The sequence below is a fragment of the Lampris incognitus genome, chromosome 14 (genome assembly GCF_029633865.1).
Source record: "Lampris incognitus isolate fLamInc1 chromosome 14, fLamInc1.hap2, whole genome shotgun sequence".
Lineage (NCBI taxonomy): Eukaryota > Metazoa > Chordata > Actinopteri > Lampriformes > Lampridae > Lampris > Lampris incognitus.
Genome location: NC_079224.1, coordinates 51,666,639 through 51,690,704, shown reverse-complemented (window position 1 = coordinate 51,690,704; position 24,066 = coordinate 51,666,639). Strand labels below are relative to the sequence as shown.

At 45.0% G+C, this 24,066-nt stretch overlaps 2 pseudogenes; both read right to left on the bottom strand.

Annotated features, from left to right (window-relative positions):
- Window positions 1-6,499: 6,499 nt before the first annotated feature.
- LOC130124603 (small nucleolar RNA U3) lies at window positions 6,500-6,669 on the bottom strand (annotated as a pseudogene).
- Window positions 6,670-7,025: 356 nt separating this feature from the next.
- Window positions 7,026-7,229, bottom strand: LOC130124595 (small nucleolar RNA U3; annotated as a pseudogene).
- Between the last annotated feature and the right edge of the window lie 16,837 nt (window positions 7,230-24,066).

Below are 24,066 nucleotides of genomic sequence, written 5' to 3'. Positions count from 1 at the left end.
CAGTGACTAACGTCACAGCTCATGACATCACACTGCCGCCACGGACTCCCCTGGGGCAGACCCAAAGAACTAGAGCCATCTACCCTGCCGCCGTGAAGCCGTTGGATGTGGATGGGACTAGTACAGTGAACCCAGTCATCCCAGGGACCTCCACAACAGGTACAGAACGAAGACCTGTGATTAGAGACACAACAAAGCTGAAAGGGCCAGGTGATGTCAAGACGGAACACCAGGAGGAAGATCTATGGGACCCGCCTGTCCCTCTGAACCACCTGACACCTGAACAACAACTGCAGGTGAGAGAGCTACTGCGGGAGGAGAGTAGTGTGTTCGCACGCGATGACCATGATGTGGGGACTATTCCATCACTCCAGCTCAAGATCCGCCTGAGTGACACCACACCGGTGAAGCGGACATACACATCAGTCCCAAAGCCTCTTCATAAAGAAGTGAAGGAATACCTCGAGGATTTACTGAACAGAGGCTGGATAACTAAGTCAAAATCACCCTACTCAAGCCCAATCGTGTGTGTGCGGAAAAAGGATGGGAGCCTCCGCCTCTGCTGTGACTACCGTGAGTTGAACAAGAGGTCCATCCCAGACCGCCATCCAATACCACGCATCCAGGATATGCTCGACAGCCTGAAGGGGAGTGCCTGGTTTTCTGTCTTGGATCAGGGGAAGGCATATCACCAGGGGTTTCTTGAGGAGTCCAGCCGTCCACTGACTGCATTCATCACCCCGTGGGGATTATGTGAATGGGTGAGAATTCCCTTCGGACTGTCCTCAGCACCAGCAGAGTTCCAGAGGTCCATGGAGGAATGTTTGATTGGGCTGAGGGACAACATTTGTCAGCCGTATTTAGATGACAACCTGGTCCACTCAACCACATTCGACGAACACCTCCAGCACCTGAGAAGAGTACTGCACCGCTACAGAAGCCATGGAATCAAGCTGACGGCAAGAAAATGTGAACTCTTCAAAAACCAAGTAAGGTTCCTGGGAAGGCTTGTGACCAAGGACGGATACACAATGGACCCCGCTGATGTGGCCCCGGTCCAGGCACTGAAGGAGAGAGAACCTACGACCATCGGAGAGCTCAGGAAGATGCTGGGATTCATCTCGTATTACCGGCCCTACATACCTAACTTATCCCGAATCGCAAGGCCTCTCTATGACCTCCTCACCCCAGAGAAGACAGCAGCGGGGAAGCTCAAACAAAAGAGAAAGGACAAGGGGAGGAAGGGCTCCCGAGACCATCTGCCCTCCTCTCACCCAGTTAAGTGGACAGCTGAACACCAACAGGTCCTCTGTCAGTTGATTGAATTCCTCATCCAGCCACCAGTGTTGGGCTACCCAGACTTTGAACAGCCCTTTATCCTTCACTGCGACGCGTCACGAGAGGGCCTCGGGGCAGTATTGTATCAAAGACAGTCACAGGGTGGGCTGGCAGTCATCGCGTATGGGTCTAGGACACTGACAACTCCTGAGAAGAACTACCATCTCCACTCAGGGAAGTTGGAGTTCCTCGCGATGAAATGGGCCATATGTGAGAGATTTAGAGATTACCTCTACCACGCTCCATCATTCACTGTCTACACAGACAATAATCCCCTCACCTATGTGCTCACGACAGCCAAACTGAATGCGACCACCCACAGGTGGGTAGCAGAGTTAGCCGATTTCCAGTTCTCTATCAAGTACCGGCCTGGACGAGCCAATGGGGACGCAGATGGCCTCTCACGCATGCCGATGGAGCAGTACATGCAGACCTGTTCACAAGAAGTACACCCCGAGGTCATGAACAGTGTGACCCAGGCGCTGTCAGTACAGCTGGAGAGAGCTGAGCCTTGGATGTGTCCGGTAACCATAGCCACAGCACTAGCCGAGTTTGAGAAGGAACATACATCACCTGTGGCAGAGATACCCAGTCAGACGGTGAGAGACGCCCAGAGGGAGGATGCTGTCATTGGTGAGGTGCTGAAGTACATAACCTCCAATCAGTGGCCTCGGGGAAAAACACAGTGTGCGAGCAGGGGTGTTGCGACACTCATGAGAGAGAAGCATCGGCTGTGCCTTGATGATGATGGCATCCTGCGCCGGAAAACAGCTACCCGAACTCAGCTAGTCCTGCCGAAAAAGTTCCATGAGCTGGTATATAAAGAACTGCACAGAGACCTGGGCCATCTAGGCGTGGAGAGGGTGTTGCACCTGTTGAGGGACCGTTTCTATTGGCCTCACATGCAGAAAGATGTGGAACATTACATCACACAGGTGTGTAGCTGCCTGAAGACCAAGCGCCCCAACAAACCAACCAGAGCCCCTCTCACCAACATCGTGACCACACACCCATTTGAGATGGTCTCCATTGACTTCTTACACTTAGAGAAGTGTAAGGGAGGGTACGAGTATATACTGGTGGTTATGGACCACTTTACCCGTTTTGTTCAAGCCTATGCATGCAGAAACAAAGCTGCCAAGACCGCCGCAGAGAAGGTATTCGGGGACTTTGTGCTGAGATTTGGTTTCCCGGCGACGCTGCACCATGACCAAGGGAAGGAGTTTGACAATAAGCTCTTCGCCAAGCTGCAGGAGTACAGTGGAGTCAGGGGTTCTCACACAACACCGTATCACCCGCAAGGAAATGGTCAGGTCGAGCGTTTCAACAGAACGGTTCTGGCGATGCTGAGAAACCTGCCAGCGGTTGCGAAAACGGATTGGAAAGCGTCACTCCCAAAGGTGATACATGCATACAACTGCACCCGAAATGAAGCGACCGGATTTGCACCTTACTATCTGTTGTTCGGCAGAAATCCAAGACTTCCCATTGACCTGATGTTTGGCCTTAGAGCAAAGGACCAGGCACTATCCCATCAAGAATATGCAGAGAAGTGGAAGGCCCGCATGAATGACGCCTATCGCCTAGCATCAGAGACAGCACGGAAGGAGGGGGCCAGAAACAAAACACTATACGACAAAAAGGCCCACGGGACAGAGCTGTATGCCGGATGCAGGGTTCTCATCCGCAACCTGAACGAGAAAGGAGGACCGGGGAAATTAAGACCATTCTGGGAGGACCAGGTGCATGTAGTAACACAGAGGAAGCACGCCGACAGCCCTGTGTATGAGCTGAAGCCGGAGAATGGAAAAGGACGAACCAGAATCATGCATAGGAACCTTCTTCTGCCATGCGACTTCCTGCCGGTGGAACCAAGAGAAGAGGACTTACCTGTGAAACCTAGACGGGAGAGAAAGAAGACAGACAGACAAATGCAGTGGAACCAGGAACAGGACAGTGACTCAGATGATGAGGATAACTGGAGATGCATCGTAGGACGACCAACAGTCAGAGCCAGTGAGCGGATCCAGAGTCAGCTGAGCCCAGACGCCTTGGAGTTCTACCCGGAGGAAAGAGACGGTCAAGATGAAGAGGATTTTGCGGAGCAGCCTGCAACAATAGAGGACAATGGGACAGTGTCAGAGAATGGCGAGACATCTGGAGCTGAAGAAGAGGATGAGCCCGATGACGACAAGAGCCCGGAAGATGCCTTGCAGCCTCCACCAGAAGATGCCTTGCAGCCTCCTCCAGGGGAAGCTGTGCAGCCTGCCAGAGAAAAAGCATATCCTTTGAGAAATAGAAAACCTACACCAGTGTTTACTTATCACAGACTAGGGCAGCCTAGTGTGTCTGGTAGATAAGCAAATCAGACAACTCAGTATAAATAAATAAATGAAAAAAAAAAAAAAAAAAAAAAAAAACTTTTGACATGTTACAATTGTTATAGCTATGTGATTTTAGTTGTCCTGTGATCACCAGACACAGAGTTACTGTAGCATTGGGGTTTTAGAACACACCTGTTACCACCAGGGATATTACTATTACAAAGTTATTTGCTTTTAGTCAGATACTATAGCTCCCCGGCCTCAAGACGGACGAAGCAGTGGATTCAAGTGCACATTATTTACTGCAAACATATACCATTAATAGGAGATGTGTGTTATATGTTATGACTGATTACAGTACAGTATCCAGATTGACTCCTGCTTAGTAATAACCTATCTTTTCAATGAAAAGTTATGCAATGTGGACTGGTAGATTTATGTCGGGACGCCATTATCTTTTTGAGGGGAGAGTGTGGGGTACTTGGGATTTAGTAGCCCCCCATCTATTTTTTATTTTATATACTTACCTTCATTGACCACTCACTAATAGTAAAGAGGAGAATTGTCTGCTGTGTTGTTGTGATAGCCGGTTCTCGCCACAGGAGGGCACTGCAGGTTAATTGCTTCTAGCCTGTGTGACGTAGTGCTGGCTCTCGCCGTGCACTCTGGGACATAGAGTCGTCAGATGAGTGTTGCCGTTCGTATAGTGAGCCATGCTCTGAAAACGTGTCCTCTGTAATGTCTATTTGACAGATGGAGTAAAACAACAAAAACACCAGCCCTTGTAAGTGTCATTCTTATCAAGTGTGCTACACGTTTAGTCGAACAATCCCTCAGAAATCCCACAGCAACAGAGACCAACTCTTCATCGTAGCCAAGCTAATTATGGCAATGCGGATGGAACGTACTGAGCTTCTCGGCGCGATAGTTTTGGATAAAATAAACAGATGGCTCTTTCTACATGTTTCGGTTGGGTTAGGGTAAGTGTTTTATCTGTTCAGTCGGACAATCCCGCAGAAATACAATAGCAACAGATACTAACTCTTTGTGGTAGCCAAGCAAACCAGGGCAATGGCATTACTGAAGTACCAAGATTCTCGGAGTGAAAGTTTTAGATACAATTACTGGACAGCTCTTCCTACATATATCGCTTAGTGTAAGGGTTTTATCAGCTCAGGCAGACAATCCCACACAGAATAGCACAGCAACAGAGACTAACACTTCGCAGAAGGCAAGCTAAACACAGCAATGACAATTCTGAAATAAAGTACCTAGTTTCTCGTAGTCAGCATTTTGCATCAAACTAACTGATGACTTTCTTCATGTTTTGGTTGAGGTAGGGTTTGGGTAAGGGTTTTATCAGCTCAGGCAAACAATCTCACAGCAACAGAGAGTAAATCTTCTCAGTAGCAAAGCTCACCATGTGAATGGGAGTGACAGTTTTGGATCTTATTAACGTATGCTCGTTCTACAATGTTTCGGTTTGGTTAGCGTAAGGGTTTTATCAGCTCAGGCAGACAATCGCACATAGATTACCACAGCAAAAGAGACCAACTCTTCGCAGTAGCCAAGGCTAACCACGGCAATGGCATTTCTGATGGAAAGTACCAAACCTCTCGGACCAAGTTTTAGCTAAAATTAATGGACAGCTCTTTCTACATGTTTGTCTTAGTTGTAAGGGTTTTATCAGCTCAGGCAGACAACGGCACAGAGAATACCACAACAACAGAGTCTAACTTCGCAGTAGCCAAGCTAACCACGGCAATGGCATTTCTGATGGAAAGTACGAAGCTTCTCGGAGTAAAAGCTTTGGATAAAATTAATTGACGGTTCGGTCTACATGTTTCGCTTAGTTGTAAGGGTTTATCTGCACAGGCAGACAGTCTCTGTTGCTGACCATAACCCTACACCAACCCTGACTGAAAGATGTAGAACAAGATGGCTCTTTCTACATGTTTCGCTTAGGGTATGGGTTTTATCAGCTCAGGCAGACAATTGCACAGAGAATACCACAGCAACAGAGGCTAACTCTTCGCGGTAGCCAAGCTAACCACGGCAATGGCATTTCTAATGGATAATATTGAGCTTCTGTGAGTGAAAGTTAAGGGTTGAATGCCCGGGCCAGCGCGTGTCACCAGAGTGCCTCCGCCAGTGCTGGCTTAGAGATACCCCCAGAATTAGGGTTAGGGATGTGGATAGAGTTTGATGGATTAAGGATACGGTAAATTTGGATGTTTCTTCTTTACAATTCACCTCCCATCTTGATAAGTTTACCCTGCTTTAAGCTTCAAAAGTTATTGGTGGAAAAATACACAGCTTGTCAGTAAGATTTTTGGATCCAGTTAAAGGAAGGCTCCTTCTACATTTCGGTTGGGGTAAAGTTCTATCTGCTCGGGCAGATAATACCACAGAAAGTGCCTAACTCTTCGCGGTCGCCAAACTAACCACAGCAATGTCATTTCTGAAGGAGAGTACCAAGCTTCTCGTAGTCAAAGTTTTGGATCAATTAACGGATGGTTCTTTCTACATATTTCGGTGTAGGTACAGTTTTATCTGCTCAGGTGGACAGTGCCTAAGCGCCGGCTTGGAGAAACCCTCAGGATTAGGATTATGGAGAGAGTTTGATGGGTTAATGGTAGGTTCAATCTGGATGTTTTTTCTTCTTTACAATTGATCTCTCACTGTCTTGTATTTTGATTGGTTTACCCCGTTTAAACTTGAAAAAATGATGGTGGGGGTTGGAGCATTATAAATGATTTTTTTTTAAGTTCACTGCTACGGCAGTTTGTTTTTAGGGTTAGGTTTAAATAAAATTAATTGATGGCTCTCTGCATTTTACCACTCAGAGCACGCTTCTTTCCACAAAAGCACAGAACTTGTGATTAAACCACTTCTCTGTACCTGCTTTATTCTCAGGAAGAAGCATCACAGCTCATCATCGTGGATAGCAGGACTCACTTTAGAAACACATTTCTCTAGAACATTACAGCAACAGAGACTAACTCTTCGCAGTAGGCAAGCGAACCATGGCAATGGTATTTCTGATGGATAACACTGACCTTCTCGGGTCAGCGCGTGTCACCAGAGTGCTGGCTTGGAGATACCCCCAGAATTAGGGTTAGGGATGTGGATAGAGTTTGATGGATTAAGGATACGGTACATTTGGATGTTTCTTCTTTACAATTCACCTCCCATTGTCTTCCATCTTGATTAGTTTACCCTGCTTTAAGCTTGAAAGTTGTTGGTGGGGTTTAGAGTAATAAGCTTCTTTTTTGTCTGCTATTGCAATTTAATGTTTTTAGGGTAAGGATTAGGACTTAAGTTTAGGTCTGGATAAAACTGGAGGATTTCCCCCCCTTCTTAACCCCTCAGAATGCGCTCCTTCCTCAAAGCTCCCATAAAGGAGCACTCAACGGTCATAAAAGCAGAGTTTGTCATTAAACAACTTCCCTATACCCGCTTTGCGCTCAGGAAGATTCACAACAGCCCATAATCGTGGCTGGCGGGAATCCCTTAGAAACATATTTCAAGTTAAGTAAGGCAGAAATGATCGCTGAAAATAGTCTTCTGCAGCTTTTGGTTAGCGTTAGGTTTGGATAAACTTAACGGATGGATCTTGCGGTTAGGGCTGGGGTTTGATCTGCTAGGGTAGACAATACTACAGCAGAGACTGGCTGCCTGAGCAAAAAAAAAAAAAAAAAATCCTCTTACCCTAGTTCTACCCCCAAGTCTAACAAAAAAGTGTAGAATGAGCTATCCGTTAATTTTATCCAAACCTTTCACACCGAGAAGCTCTGTACTTTCCATCAGAAACGCCACTGCAGTGGTTAGCTTGGCAACCGCCAAGACAGTCTCTTACTATGGTATTCTTTGTGGGATTAATTCTTAACAGGAGTCAAGCTAACCACAGCAACGGCATTTCTGATGGGAAATACTGAGTTTCTTGGAGCTTTAGGTTTGTATACAATTAACGGATGGCTCTTCCTACATTTTTAAGGGTTGGGATAGGTTTAGCATAAGAGTTTTATCTGCACAGGCAGACAGTCTCTGTTGCTGACCATAACCCTACGCCAACCCTGACTGAAAGATGTAGAACGAGACGGCTCTTTCTACAAGTTTCGCTTAGGGTATGGGTTTTATCAGCTCAGGTAGACAATCGCACAGAGAATACCACAGCAACAGAGTCGAACTCTTCGCAGTAGCCAAGCTAACCACTGCAATGGCATTTCTGATGGAAAGTACCAAGCTTCTCGGAGTGAAAGTTTTGGATGAAATTACTGAAGTGTTTTCTACATGTTTCACTTAGGGTAAGGGTTTTATCCGTTTAGTCGAACAATCCCTCAGAAATCCCACAGCAACAGAGACCAACTCTTCATCGTAGCCAAGCTAATTATGGCAATGGCACTGTGGATGGAAAGTACCAAGCTTCTCGGAATGAAAGTTTTGGATAAAATTAACGGACGGCTCTTTCTACATATTTCGATTAGTGTAAGCGTTTTATCAGCTTGGGCAGTCAATCGCATAGAGAATACCACAGCAACAGAGGCTAACTCTTCACGGTAGCCAAGCTAACCGCAGTAACGGCATTTATAATGGAAAGCACCGAGCTTCTCAGAGTGATAGTTTTGGATGAAATTAACGGATGCCTCTTTCTACATGGTTCGGTTGGGTTAGGGATTTATCTGCTCAGGCAGACAATACCACACCAAAAGAGACTAACTTCGCAGTAGCCAAGCTAACGACGGCAATGGCATTTCTTATGTAAAGTCTTGAGCTTCTCAGAGTGAGTTTTGGATGAAATTAATTGCCGGATCTTTCCACACCTTTGGGTTGGGTTTTTGTTAGGGTAAGATTTTATTTGCTCAGGTAGACAATCCCACAAAGAACACCACAGCAACAGAGACTAACTCTTCACAGTAGGCAAGCGAACCATGGCAATGGCATTTCTGATGGATAATACTGACCTTCTCGTTGTGAAAGTTAAGGGTTGAATGCCCGGGCCAGCGTGTGTCACCAGAGGGCCTCCGCCAGTGCTGGCTTGGAGATACCCCCAGAATTAGGGTTAGGGATGCGGATAGAGTTTGATGGATTAAGGATACGGTAAATTTGGATGTTTCTTCTTTACAATTCACCTCCCATCTTGATTATTTACTGACCTGTTTGATGCATCCATATAAATCTGGATGCAACTGTGTAATTATTAATGTAAGCCTGTATTTTATGTCAATCAGAATTCAAATCCTTACATTTGTTCTTTTCTAATAATGGGAAATCTATTGAGGAATCTGGAAGTATCCGAGGTGGTATTGCTGGCAAAGGCACTGTTGGCTCAATGTTTAATTGATCTACTTCAAATTCTATTGCTTTCCGTGTCATTGTCCATCCAAAGCTTTTTGTTTCCCTTCTCTCCTTTTCCCAACAAGGGACTGAAGTGTCTAGTGTTGGATGATCCTGACTATGGCCCTGTAAATTAGCCCAGTAGTTCATGGATAACTATCCTTCTCATTTCTAGTGGCATGTCTCCCATTTCTACCTGTAATGCTGCTGTTGGGCTTGTTTTAAATGCACCTTTGCATTATTTCAAAGCCTGATATTGTACCTTATCTCATTTTTTTCCCCAATGTTCACTGCTGACCCATACACTACACAGCCATAATCTAATACTGACTAAAGTAAACCATTCTATATGGCCTTCAAAGCAGTTCAATCTGCCCCATTCACTTCCAACTAAACACCATTACATTTAGTACCTTCTTACATTTGTCCACTACTTTCTGAATGGATAAGCATGTAATTCTTTCATCGAACCATATCCTTAAAAACTGAAAGGGTTCCACTTTCCCAATTCTTGATTACATAATTTGTTTTATTTCATTATCAGTTCTTTTCCTTGTAAAGAACATTGTTTTTGTCTCAACTGAAAATTTAAAACCCCATATATGACAACTCTACTTTTATAATAGTTGACAATGACAATGCAGTTTCTGAAGGCAGCAATCATCATCGTCAGTTTACGTGCCATTGGGAGGGCTGTCCTGCTCATTACCGATTGGCTCTCTGGTGTGTCTCCAGGCAGATTTGGAGTTTGGGTGTGTTTTTTTTGGAAAAAAAAAAAATTCTGTAACTAAACATTATCTCTCTCCTACAGACTATGCGATTTGGGCCGTCTCAGATGACTAACCGTGGCGATATGTTTGGTCGGGGTTCTAAAAGTGGTCTTACGTTGCACTGCGAGACAGGTTCAAAGATGGCCATAATTCCAGTCTTACGACCGAAGATAACCTGGGACAAAAGTCTGACAGTGTCACAAAGTTAGGATGACCATCTCACAATGTGACCGTTAGTACGAGCTACGTCTACTAACCAACCAACGGAAATTATGCACTGATCAACACGACGCAAAATCTGAAGAGGTGGCATGTTGGCTCTCTGCATGATGAAGACTTGTCTCGTTAAGCTAGCTAGTATAGCTAATGTTAGTGTTAAAAGCCATGTTACAACACGTTATGAGTTGTAACATTTTCTCTTGATCAATCAATTATTAATGGCATTGGACATATTCACAACCATCCTGTTCACATTCCATATGTGCCCTAACTTTACAATGTTAAACCAGAGCCTGTCTGCCATTTGGAAATTCTTTGCTTAAACGTCGCATTGTTGTCATGGTGACATGTATGGCTGGAGATAGTGTTGCTGCCAAATACAAAAGTTTGGAGAACACCGGAGGATTTGATACTTGAATTTGTGAAAGATCTCTACAACTTGTCTATGCGTGCATGCCCAATGTGGGTTGCATTCAAATTAATTGGAAGAAGTTGTGGGTTTGTTGGATCTTGTAATGCTACCATGGATGGCTTTCTTCAAAGGAAGCAGACTTGTACACCCCAGCAAGCAACTGCCCTCACTGAACTAGTCCTAGTTAACCATTCATTAAAAAATACATTTTTGAATGAAGGTCTCATCTTTATCGTTACCGCATGCCTAAAACAACCTCAAGCTACATTTGAAAGCAGATAGATAAGAGCTATTGAGTAACTGTGCGAGTCATAATCTGAATAATCGATTATTTGTATCAATAATCGATAAGTTATTCGACTGTCAAAATAGTTGCAGCCCTAAATGAGACAAGTTAACTTTTGTTGGTGCCTATAATACAGTAGTCTGTTTTGTTAGTCACTTCTACCGCAGTCTTTACAGTAACCCTCCTGTTAGGAGGAAGGTGCGCTGCTAGTGAAAGGCACTTGTTGAAATGTTCAGTAGGCTGTGGCCACTTGCTGTTGAGCGCACAAATAAAGTTCAGTTAAATAAGTACAGTTGTCTTATTTGAAACTAACAACAACTACATCAACCAAATAAGAACAAGTACTTGTACATTTAATAGCTGTCTGCTGCAGGGGTAGCGAGCTGTATGTGGCCATATGAAATAAGTCACTCATCTCTATACCATGAACAGAAAAGATGGGGCAAATGGAACGTAGGCATAAGCCAGTATCAAAAATACAAATAGTTTAATCATAGAAAACAAGCCTTAAAAAGAGCTGTAATTGCTTATGTAAGATGTTTTCACTTAATTATATTCAAAGTCATACCCAACTGAAAGTGAATTAGTAAATTGTGTTCAGATGAAGTTTGTAGGTTATTGCTAAGGTAGGACTACATGACAGGCTAAATCTGGCATATTTATGATTTAATGTGCACTCTCCCAAAAAAATAAAAACAATTAAAGAGTACTACAACTACTTACATTTCTTGGTGACTGATTGTCGAGATCCGTGACAGAGTTTGTCCTAAAAAGGTGGCCTGTGTTTGGATCTGGGTCTTTGGGCCTCCGTCCAAGTTCTTAAGAGAATGTACCATATATTTTGCTGCCTGTTTTGACAAGACCTAATCGCAAGGAACAAGACAAGGCTTACATTAATGCAAGTATATGTCAATGCATGAATTCTTTTGTTATCCATGCATCGATTATCCAAACCGCTTATCCTGCTCTCAGGGTCGCTGGAGCCTATAAATTAGATATGTATATTGGCATTTTTATAATGCTTCCCTTTTGTACACACGTCAACCATACAATCATAAAACCAAACGCTAAATAACTGAACAATTGCAGCTCAAAACTCAGGAACATCTATTCATACAGAGAGCAGTTTTTAATTACCTTTCTTGTGGGCTGTCCCTTCTGTGAGGGTGTTGAGTCCTTCAATTCCGGCACCTGCAAATTAAATACAACCATCTTTATGCAGGAGCATTAGCAATTTGCTAGTCCAGGTAGGCTGACACTCAGATGGAAACATATTGAAGTTTAGAAGGCATTTTGGGCTGCAAGGAACTTCTATTCTCTGCCCGATTAAGTCTAATCATTCCCTCCCGTACAGACGCTGCATTTACTTTATGGTTTAACAAAGGGATTAGATCAATCCATACATAAGACATATTTGCATCGTTTCCTCAATTATCCAAAGTCTATGACTTACCTGATAACCACTTCTTTCGTTATTTACGGACCAGGAGTTTTGTACAAAAGACATTTACCTCATTTCCATACAAACCCATGAAGAAGAAAAAAAAACATGTCGACCATTTCCTGGAATTGACATCCCAGATGTATGAGTTCATTAACATCAAGCAACATTCCATGGAAAATTTAAAACTGGCATGGAACACCTTTAACAGATGACCAATGGGACTCCATTTTAAATGATAAACACCGTCTACATCTGTACAACTTTCAGTTGTATTAAGCTATGTTTAGCGGAGTACATTTTACTAATGCTAGACTGGCAAAGATTTATCCAGACATTGAGCCTTTATGCCCTCGACGTAGAGGCCAGCCGGCAGATTTAATGCACAAGTTGTGGCGGTGTCCGAATCTCTCCACCTTTTCGATAAGAATTTTCGGTAACACTCATCTATAATGCCTCGACCCCTATGTGACTAGAGTGCACTCTGCCAACATTTTGAGGCGGAGTAATGACTTTCACCTTTGAGCTCCTCCTTAAATGCCAGTATTCCCTTGCTGCAAGTGGAGCTTTATCTCCGTTTTCAGGCCAACTGCGCAAAGTCAGATGTCACAGCCTGGAGTTGCTCGTCATTGTCCGTGTGTTGCCGGATCTGCACGAGTCGCCCGTCTGTGACATTGAGGTAGTCGGCATGGTTGATGAGCTCCACGTCCAGCTGCTGTCTCTAAACTACAGACAGCTTGATCGTTGTGCATGGACCCTGCATGTGTGTTTGACACAGTGGCCCTGCTGAGGGTCTCGCTCACGTGTATCACTGGCCCCGGCTTATACACTGTACTGATGTCATAGGTTAGTTTACTTTATCACGACAGTGACCCCCAGAGGGGTCACCATAAACCGATTTACGGCAGTGCCGAGCATGAATAAAGCAAGTTAAATGGCTCTGTAGGTCCTGACTACATAGTTTAGTTATAGGACTACAACTACCAGTGTACATTGTTTTAGGTAGTTAATGTTAACATCCGGACTGAGACGGTTAGATTAGTTCCGATAGCATGCCTAGCCGACAGCCACGAGTGCAACTTTTGTTTAATTAAACGGCACAAGTTTGGTGAAGAAAACACTCCTGGGTTGAATCATTTATGGTTATTTTAGCCAACCAATATATACGCCACCCGAGGCTGTAGCTCTGCAGAGCCAGCAGCATACTCTGCAGACGCTTTGGGGCACTCCGAGGGGGCTTGCTGAATATGGTGAGCCATGCAGATAATGGCGAAAACAATGCTGAGGCACAATTCTGCTCCGTTGGTGTGAGGGCCCTCGAAGCGAATGCGACCCTCCTGCAGACGTTGCCATACACCCCCCCCCCCCGTCTGTTGGATTTACATTTTTTCAAAAAAGAAAAATAGTACATCGGTTGCACAGTTATGTTTTCTAAAAATTTATGTTCGAAAAATTTAATTCCTATTTGTTTAACAAACGTCACCTGGTTAATTGAAAGCATTTCTTTCATGTTCCGTTTAAAAACGTGGTTGTTTGTCGTTTTGGAGACCATGTTAGCAATTGCGATGGAGGCTTAATTTATCCGAAGGAGTTGAATGAAGTGGACTTGGTATGCATCTTGGACCGGACTTGTTATTTACACACACACACACACACACACACACACACAGTTGCACTTGATTCAACTCCTTTGGATAACCATGACCTGGCTGAATGAGAACATTCACAGACACGAGGCTTCATTTAGCTTTTGTTGGTCTTCATGAGTCACCGTTGTCTGCTGCTTCTCGCATGACCAGCGACAAGCTTTTATCATCCAGAAACTGAAATAGCTCTGCATATGCCTCGGCATCTCTCCTCGTCTTCTGCCGGTTCCGCGCCCTCATCGTCGGCTGGCTCAGTTAAAACGGTGTCCTTTAGCCCTTGCAGCCGAAGATGGCCTGAAGTATTCGTCTCTCAGTCCATAATTCTTTTCACCTCCGTCAAAAACTAGCCGAGACCAGTGGCTCCCCGACTCGGCAGCTCATGGCGTGGCGCTAGTATAGCATGCCAACTCTCATCAGACACGCCGCCGTACGACGCGACACGTGTCTCGGTGGTCAGTCTAACCGGCCCGGCCGGCCTCACTTCACGGCCAACCTGGAAGTTAATAATAAAGTATCGAAACGAACGCCAGGCCCTGACTGACACTACTGAAATAGTGTGTTTTTTCTATGACCACAGAAGACCCGGGTGCGTCCCTTGGGAGTGGGGGTTATTCACTGTGTGGTAGAATGCAATACGTGCAGGTGTTAGTGGGAGGTTTTTGTATTTTTATATACGACCACCGGCTAGCGAGTCTACTCACACTCCTACTGCACAAGCAATACAACAGCAAGTGAAAGTGTTTCTGTTGTACATGTAACAGAGTTGAAAATGACCTCACTCAGTTAAAGTGAATTCTCCCAAAAATTGTATTTTAACATGTTATTGTAATCCAATGCTTTTTGATGGTTTGTGTAAACCCCAGATGTTGTACCGCATTCACTAAAGTTAAATATGAGGCTGCGCGACTGTCTATTTACTCTCGCTTTGACACATTTTGGGCCTTTGCGCTATCCGTACCTGAGAGAGCTAGACCATCTCCGCTGGAGGTAAGCAGGCTTTGGGAGCGCTCCGCGATTAATTTGATATTTTAATAAATGAACATGTTTTTCTTTGCAAACTATGGGTTGGATATAAATGTATATAAGTTGTACTAACTAATGCTCCCAAAAAGTAACGATAGAAAGTGATGTGTTTTAACCGAGTTAAAGTATAATTTTGGCGGCAACCACGCTGCGCGTTATGGAGAGCATTGTTCTTATTTTGGTTTTTAGGCCATTTTAGACTTGTATGCAGTCGCGTTGCAGCAGAAATCTCATGGATTGTTTTGTGAATGCAGGTACGTGGTTTATATATAATGTAAATGTGTAAGAACTTGGTTATGAATATTGCAAGAGTCAAGAATTTCTATGTTAAAACTATACGATCACTCAGTGCGCTATGCCAGTGCTGTCTGTCCTTGTTTGTTTTGTACTTTTGTTTACACGAAGATTAATGAGTTGTGCATTTTGATTTCCATGTAAGTTTAGTATGCTATGCAACGCGTGAGGTTAGCCAGGAGAAACATTGTTTGCTAGCTCATGCACGAGAGAGCTAGACCATCTCCGCTGGAGACTTGTATGCAGTCGCGTTGCAGCAGAAATCTCATGGATTGTTGTTTTATTTGTGAATGCAGGCAATAAAAGCCACTGTTAAGAACCCCTGGTCTGAATCTCTATCACGAACACCTGCACAAGTGAGGGTCGTTACACTGGTGCCTTGACTTCCTCTGGATCAATTGGATCAGCTCCGCAAGCAGATCGCCGAGGGGGCTGCGCTGTCTTCCTGGAATGTGCAGCGTGATTTTTCTGGTGATTCCGTATATGACCGCTAGGGGACACTAACACTGCATTTAAGATATAGCCATGGTAGTTTTAATACGAGGAAGTGTAACTACACTGTACATTGTCTAGCCATTTCTCTTTAATTTCAGTGTACTATATTTAGAAATATTTTTCTCACATCACACTACAGTTTAGTGTTCAGTATTTTCCAGGTGGTGTGACAGCAATTTTCTGCATTTGTCATTTCTAGTTTTATTATTATTTCTTTTTCTAAAGGTATCATGGCTGAGGGAAATAACAGTCAGGTCAATGGGTTTAAAGGCTTCTCCGTGAATAGGGGCAGGGGTGCTCATTTTAATGGTCTGAATGCTAACACATTGTCTAGTGAGTATGGAAGTGAGGGTGCAGGTGGTCTTCAAGAACATGTTAGTGATGTTTGGGACAGAGGGCATAGTGTGAGACTGGGCTGGTCTCCTATTGAACAGTTTTTGAGGGTGGATGCACAGACTTCTACTCCGGTGAATGATAGCATTGCCATGCAACGCCTGACTGATATGGTAGGCCAACTGGGAGAGCAAATAGGTAACTCCATTGCAGCTAGACTTTTCTCTTCTGGACTTACTGATCGTACTAATACACGATACACCTTTGACTGACAAACCAGCGACTGCTCTGACTTCAGGCCCTACACAACAAAACGCCAGTAGTAGTTCGTGTCAAGACTGAACGTGAACCTGTGACTTTTAGGGAAAATAGTTCTGACAAGTACTCTGTTCAGGAATGGATAGCCATGACGAAAGCTCACCTTAGGAAACAGTCTTACACAACAGCTGAACAGGCGGATGAGATACAAGGAAGGCTTTTAGGAAAGGCAAGAGACGTGGTCAAAGTAGCTCTGAGGAGTGATGACACACTTGATGTGAAGCAGAACCCAGATCTCATGTATGACATTCTAAAGCGATATTTCAGTCAGTCTTCATCATCACTTCCGTTGCAAGATTTTTTACACCACACTGCCCAATCCAAAAGAAAATCCAGTCGACTACTGTATCAGACTAAACAAAGCAGCAGACACAGCTGATGAGGGACTGCACCGTCAGGGTAGGAGAATGGAGAACATAAGTGGAGAGGTGGCACAAATGTTCGCGAAGCACTGCCCTGATCCACAGCTTTCCTCAATTTTGAAATGCAAGCCTGTCAGTGAGTGGACCTCTAAAGACATCCAGCTCAGGATAGATGAATATCAAAGGGAATGGGGTGCGTCTGCAACATCTTACAGTGTCCCACAGCTGAAAAGTCACCCTGCAGCTGTGTTCGACAAAGATTCAAACACCTGCGCTCACTCTGATTCTCATCGGATGGACTCCCAGTCAACTTGTCCACTATGTTCTCATGCCACGTCTTTGTTTCAGACTCCCAGCTCATGCTCAGACGCTGCATGTGTCCAGCAGAACGTCCAGCGACCACAGCACGTCCCGCCGCCACAGAATGCTCAGCAGCCTGATGATGGAGTCCTTGGCCTCATGATGAGCATGCTTGAGAGTCTTGGCCAGGGTGGAGCCGCGCAATCCTGAGCGTAGTCAGAAACGCCCCAGCCCTTTCAGCGCACCGCCATGTAGAGTTTGTAGAGATGTTAATCACTCCACCTTGTTTCACTGCAAATCTGACCATCTGTTTCAAGTGTCTGGCCCCTGGTCACTCAAGGCAGCACTGTTCAAACAATGCCCCGCCCCAACTCAGCCGGGCTTCGGGAAACTAGCTGACCTGTATTCAGAGGGAGGCAATACAGGTCAAAGAATCCTCCCACTCGCTAGACACCGATATTTTTGATTCAACTTTTAATTTTGTCAATTTTTCTCAATTTCAGTCAACAAACATTGTGTATCAAACACTCAGACTGTGGGTGGCAGTGACAGCTTATTTTACGTACCAGTGAAGGTGGGCGGCAAAGTGACTGTTGGGGGTATGCTAGATAGTGGCTCAATGGCATGTACAGTCAGTGATACTGCTATGCGTAACCTGCTCTCTGTTGGGGCAGTGTGTGAAGCAGAGAGATTCTCCACCGATGTGACTCATTGGTGTCGGTGGTCGACGAGTGCACCCGAAGTCAGCCTTTTACATTAACATGGAAGTTAATGACTGCAAAATGATTGTGCCGACGATTGTAGTTGAAGGACAACATGATGACCTAATTATCGGAACCAATGTGATCAAACACATACTGTGCGAGTCAAAGAAGTGTTGTACGTACTGGACAGCAGTTTCTGCACCGTCCTCTACTGACACCGAACATTTTCTCTCCATGCTAGCTGGCTTGCATAGATGGGGCGCTGGTGAAATGCCTGACGAGACAGGCACAGTACGTTGCAACTCGGCCACTTGCCTTCAACCCGGCTGTGAATACCTTCTGTGGGGAAAGCTGCCAAAACTCACACGTGTCTCCTGGTAGTGCGGTGATGACAGAGCCTACGTCAGCACGGTCTGCACCCAAAGGACTGATGGTCGCCAGAGTTGTCACACCCCTGTGGGCAGATGGATGGGTTCCCTTGAAAGTGATGAATGTCTCTGAAAAGCCTTTGTTTTTGAGATGTAACACTAAGCTTGCTGACCTGGTACCCTGTGTGGCTTTGGAAGATTTAGACCTAGTCAGTGGTCATCAGAGCGCTTCCACCGTGCCTGCTACTCCTGTCTGTCCTGATGCAAGATGTGCTGGGGAGAATCTAGAGTCCATTGGCCTGAGTGAGCTGGACATCAGCCTGTGTGATGCGTCATCGGACTGTAAAGACAAAGTTGTCCAAACTTATTGTTCACTACCAGGATGTCTTCTCACGCAACCACGTTGACTGCGACAAAGCAGAAGTTTGTCCACAGAATCCACTTGATTGACCAAAAGCCATTCAGACGTGTGCCACCGAGCCAGTATCAAAAACTACGTCAGGTCTTAAGTGAAATGGAAGAAAAAGAGATCATTCGAAAGTCAACAAGCGAGTATGCGTCACCATTAGTCCTTATCTGGAAGAAGAATGGTGATTTGCGTGTGTGTACTGACTTCAGGTGGCTGAACAAGAGGACTTTGAAGGATGCTCACCCTGTGCCACATCAGGCCGATTGCTTGGCAGCACTTGGTGGCAATTCACTGTTCAGCACAATGGACTTGACTTCAGGATTTTATAACATGCCCTTACATGAGGATGACAGGAAGTATTCAGCGTTCACTACACCTATGGGGCTTTACGAATACAACAGGCTGCCACAGGGGCTCTGTAACAGTCCAGGGAGTTTCATGAGAATGACTTCCATTTTTGGTGATCAACATTATCCAAGTCTGTTATGCTATTTAGATATTTTGATTTTTGCTCCTGATGAAAGTTCTGCCCTTGCACGTCTTGAAATGGTGTTCAAAAGACTCCGTGCCCACAACTTGAAATTGGCACCTAAGAAATGCAACTTTTTGAGGAAGTCTCTCAAATTCCTTGGCCATATTGTTGACGAGCATGTAGTTTCGACTGACTTGATGGAGTGACACCATCTGAGAAACGTGTGCGATCTTTTCTGGGCATGCTAAATTTTTATCAGCACTTCATCCCAGGATACTCAGCCCTTGTTCTCACTGCTGGCTGGTCAGAAACAGAAGAAAGGCCGAAAACCTAGGTGTGCTGTAGTGAGCCGCAAACTAAAATCAACCGACTGGACTACTGACCATGATAGGACATTTGCTGAACTCAAACAGGCCCTCATAGATTCCGCTGTTTTGGCCCACCCAGACTTTAGTCAACCGTTTTTGGTGTCTACGGACGCCTCGTTGGATGGCCTTGGGGCCGTTTTATCTCAAGTGCGTGAAGGTGACTCAGTGGCTAGACCAATTGCATTTGCTAGCAAGTCCTTAACTCGGTCACAGAAGAACTATCCAGCCTATCGATTAGAGTTTCTTGCACTGAAGTGGTCAGTTTGTGACAAGTTTAGCCACTGGTTGAAAGGCCACGACTTTACTGTGTGGACTGACAATAATCCATTGACTCATATTATGACTAAACCTAAACCTGACTGTTGTGAGCAGCGATGGGTGTCAAAATTAGCCAGTTACAATTTTGACATCAAATATGTGCCAGGCCCAAGAAATATTGTTGCTGACGCTCTCAGCCGTGTCCCTTTTTGAAAAAGTGTCGGTCGCAGACTGGTCAGTGAACCAGTTCATGACCTCACCAGAGAAGCTGCCGTTTTGTCTGACACAGCTATTCAACAGGACCTTCAGAGAGTCAACCAACCAGTCTGTAATGGCAGAGAAGCAAACACGTCTTGTAGCCACAAATACCCAGTCCCTTCCTATGTCAGCTCAGTCTTTATCCACACAGGAAGTCTCTGCTGTTATCCAGTCACACACTGAATGGGCCTCTGGAGCAAAGACGCGTGCGACAGCCCTTGTGCGTCACCTACCCCAGCTCATTCCTGACGGCTTGCCCAGCCTGCCTGCCTTTACTGCTGGAGATCTCCGTGATGCACAATCTAGAGATAGCATGTTGTCTCGCATTAGTTTTTTTGTTGAGAGGTCTCGGAGACCATCCAGACGGGAAAGAGCACAGGAGTCGAGTCAAGTCCTGAGGCTGCTGAAACACTGGGAAAAGTTTGTTCTGAGTGATGACGTCTTGTACAGAGTGTCACGTGATCAAATGTCGAAGACAAGACGCCATCAGTTTGTTGTTCCTGATTGTCTGAAGACTAAAGTCTTGAAAGGAGTGCATGACAGTGCAGGTCATCAAGAACCCTGAGCATTGCCAGACAGATTATTTTGGCTGCACATGGACAGAGATGTGAGAGAATACGTTCGTCATTGTCAGCGTTGTATAGTGAGCAAAATGGCTGCGCCTGTAGGAAGAGCTCCTCTTGAAAGTATTGTCACTTCCAGACCACTGCAACTTGTATGCATTGATTTCTGGTCAGCTGAAGATTCACACAACAAATCTGTGGATGTTTTAGTAATGACCGACCATTTTACCAGACTGGCTCAGGCCTTTGCCTGCAGGGATCAATCAGCCAAACAAGTAGCGAAAGTCCTCTGAAAGAAGTATTTCTGCGTCTATGGATTCCCTGAGAGGATCCACAGTGACCAGGGTCCAAGCTTTGAAAGCGAGTTGATCGCTGAACTTCTACAGTTATCTGGTGTGCGAAAGTCCCATACTACCCGATGGGAAATGGCAGCGTCGAATGTGTTAATCGAACGCTGGGCAATATGATCAGAGCTCTTCCCTCAGAATCAAAGCAAGACTGGCCCAGATGTTTACAAACTCACATTCATGTACAATTGCACTGCCCATGAGACAACAGGATATGCACCATTTTACCTGATGTTTGGAAGGGTGCCCCGTCTTCCAGTAGATATCCTGTTTGGAAACATCTTGACTGACCCTGATGTGACCGACTTTGGCAGGTATGTCACGAAGCTGTCTGAGGACCTTAAGGAAGCTATGCTAATTGCTCAAGAGCATGTGACAAAGGAACAGAACGGCAAGACTGTATAACAGGAAAGCGAAAGGACCGACAATTGAAATTGGAGACCGAGTGCTTGTGGCTAATAAGAAAGAAAAGTTGCTGACTGATGGGAGTCTATTGTTTACACTGTGACTGAGCCGAATCCCCAAACGCACACATAAGATACAGGACACTGTCACAGGGCGTGAGCGGACTGTCCATCGTAATCTACTTATGCTGGTGAATTTTCTTCCTATTCAAGATGTGCCACAGTCTTGTCTCTCAATGTCCTCCGTCTCTGTCCATTCCATGGCCTCAGGTCAAGCTACGTCAGAGCACACTCAGACTCAAGTGTCCGTTCAGCAGGATGAGACTCAATGTGGAGTTGATGATGTGCACAGTCTTGTGAGCGTCCCTGAACATTACTCAGATATCCTGCCTGCGTCTGAGGAGAGAACCAGAGAATGGGTCAGTCACCTGAACAACACCCCAAGTCAACAGTCGACTAACGACGTGTTGACTGACAAGGTCCCAGACTCACACTCTGAACTCTCTCACGCCTCACTCACTGATGACGCTGTTGATAGGGATGACACCTCGACTGTTAGTGGCCATCACACAGTTACTTCTAACTGTGTAAGTGACGCTGCACATACTGTTTCACCCACTGAACTGCACCACACGTCTGGGTCGTGTCGTTCGACCAGTTAACAGGCTCCTTTACACGATAGCTGGACGAGATGTCACTAGACGACTGCGGCAGAATGTTCAGACTGTATGCAGCGCTGTAGTTCAAGCTCTTAGGGTATAAGTCTTTTTTTTTGCAGATCTTTCTAATGTCCTTAGAAGTGCGGTACTAGGTGAACACTTATACCTACTTCTGTGTGTATTGACAGTTTTTAGGCAAGTGTAGAATGTGTAAGGCATTCTATAACCGGTGGTTGGTTGGAGAGTTTTTGACGTCGCTCTGTCCACCACATTCTTAAAGGATACTTCTAGAGTCGGTCTTCTTGTGTGTAGTCCCATGACACCAGATGAATCATAGCTATAGTTTGCGAACATGTGTATAATTTAGTCCAGAATTCAGTGGGGATGGGTATAACAGTTGAAAATGACCTCACTCAGATAAAGTGAATTCTCCCAAAAATTGTATTTTAACATGTTATTGTAATCCAATGCTTTTTGATGGTTTGTGTAAACCCCAGATGTTGTACCGCATTCACTAAGGTTAAATATGAGGCTGCGCGACTGTTTGTCTATTTACTCTCACTTTGACACATTTTGGGCATCCGTACCTGAGAGAGCTAGACCATCTCCGCTGGAGGTAAGCAGGCTTTGGGAGCGCTCCGCGAATAATTTGATATTTTAACAAATGAACATGTTTTTCTTTGCAAACTATGGGTTGGATATAAATGTATACAAGTTGTACTAACTAATGCTCTCGAAAAGTAACGATAGAAAGTGATTTGTGTTTTAACCGAGTTAAAGTATAATTTTGGCGGCAACCACGCTGCGCGTTATGGAGAGCATTGTTCTTATTTTGGTTTTTAGGCTATTTTAGACTTGTCTGCAGTCGCGTTGCAGCAGAAATCTCATGGAATGTTTTATTTGTGAATGCAGGTACGTGGTTTATGTATAATGTAAATGTGTAAGAACTTGGTTATGAATATTGCAAGAGTCAAGAATTTCTATGTTAAAACTATACGATCACTCAGTGCGCTATGCCAGTGCCATCTGTCCTTTTGTTTGTTTTGTACTTTTGTTTACACGAAGATTAATGAGTTGTGCATTTTGATTTCCATGTAAGTTTAGTATGCTATGCAACGCGTGAGGTTAGCCAGGAGAAACATTGTTTGCTAGCTCATGCACGAGAGAGCTAGACCATCTCCGCTGGAGACTTGTATGCAGTCGCGTTGCAGCAGAAATCTCATGGATTGTTGTTTTATTTGTGAATGCAGGCAATAAAAGCCACTGTTAAGAACCCCTGGTCTGAATCTCTATCACGAACACCTGCACAAGTGAGGGTTGTTACATACAGCATTAACTACCAAACGTGTAAGACACTCATTAACGTTTGGTGTTTGACAGGAGAAAACAAAAGAATACTTACCAGGGTCACACGGCGATGTAGCGTCCGATTTAGACATCGCTTCTAGCAACGCGGTCGCTGGTCCTGGCTTGCAGAGCAGTACGAACCGGGCTGAGTCTGCGGAGTCCATCATGTGGCCCGTTCGCAGGTTCACAATGACGAAGGACCCACAAAGCAGACTGACACAGGCAGCGAAAGCTCCAAAAAGGTTTAACCGGGCAAAAAGGGTCGCTACACGGCAACCGGCCAGCTCAGGCAGAGGCGTCAGGCTCATCACCGGGGTAAAGACGAACTGGCAGCATGAGGGAGAAACGCATGGCTTAAATACACACATGGGGGAGATGATGACACACAGGTGCAACACATTAGGGCAGGGCCGGTAATCACACAGGAGGGAAACTTGACAGGAAGTGGCATCTGAAAACGAGACAAGTGAATACCACAATAAAACAGGAAACACTGGGGAATATGAAAAACTCATAAAACATGAGCTAGGATGTGGAGCGGGTCATGACGGTCTGAAATGTTGCTTTGGATGTGTTGTGACAGTTGCAGACCACAATGATCATGTACTGCTTGATAACTTTGGATTTGTAATGCGGTGGTTTAAAACAGGTAATGTACCAGTGGTGTGAGATCAAATGCCCTTGTTACGTCTCCACTTCCGCTAACTCCTGCGCCGCGTTACGTTAATGTGTTACGTTATCTTCCGCTAACTCCTGCGCCGCGTTATGTTAATGTATTATGTTAACTTCCGCTAACTCCTGAACTCCTGTGCCGCATGCTAATTTCCGAAATGCAGGGTGGCAGGGGAAGGATCATTAATATTCATAAAAGAAGCGCTACCTGATTGGTCGCGAACCCGTATCTCCCGCACCGCGGGCTACAACGTTAACCAGCCGACTAAAGGGTCCAAGGGCTAACGTGTTTACTTATTCCTGTACGTTACACTATCGTACATATTTATCAAAACAACT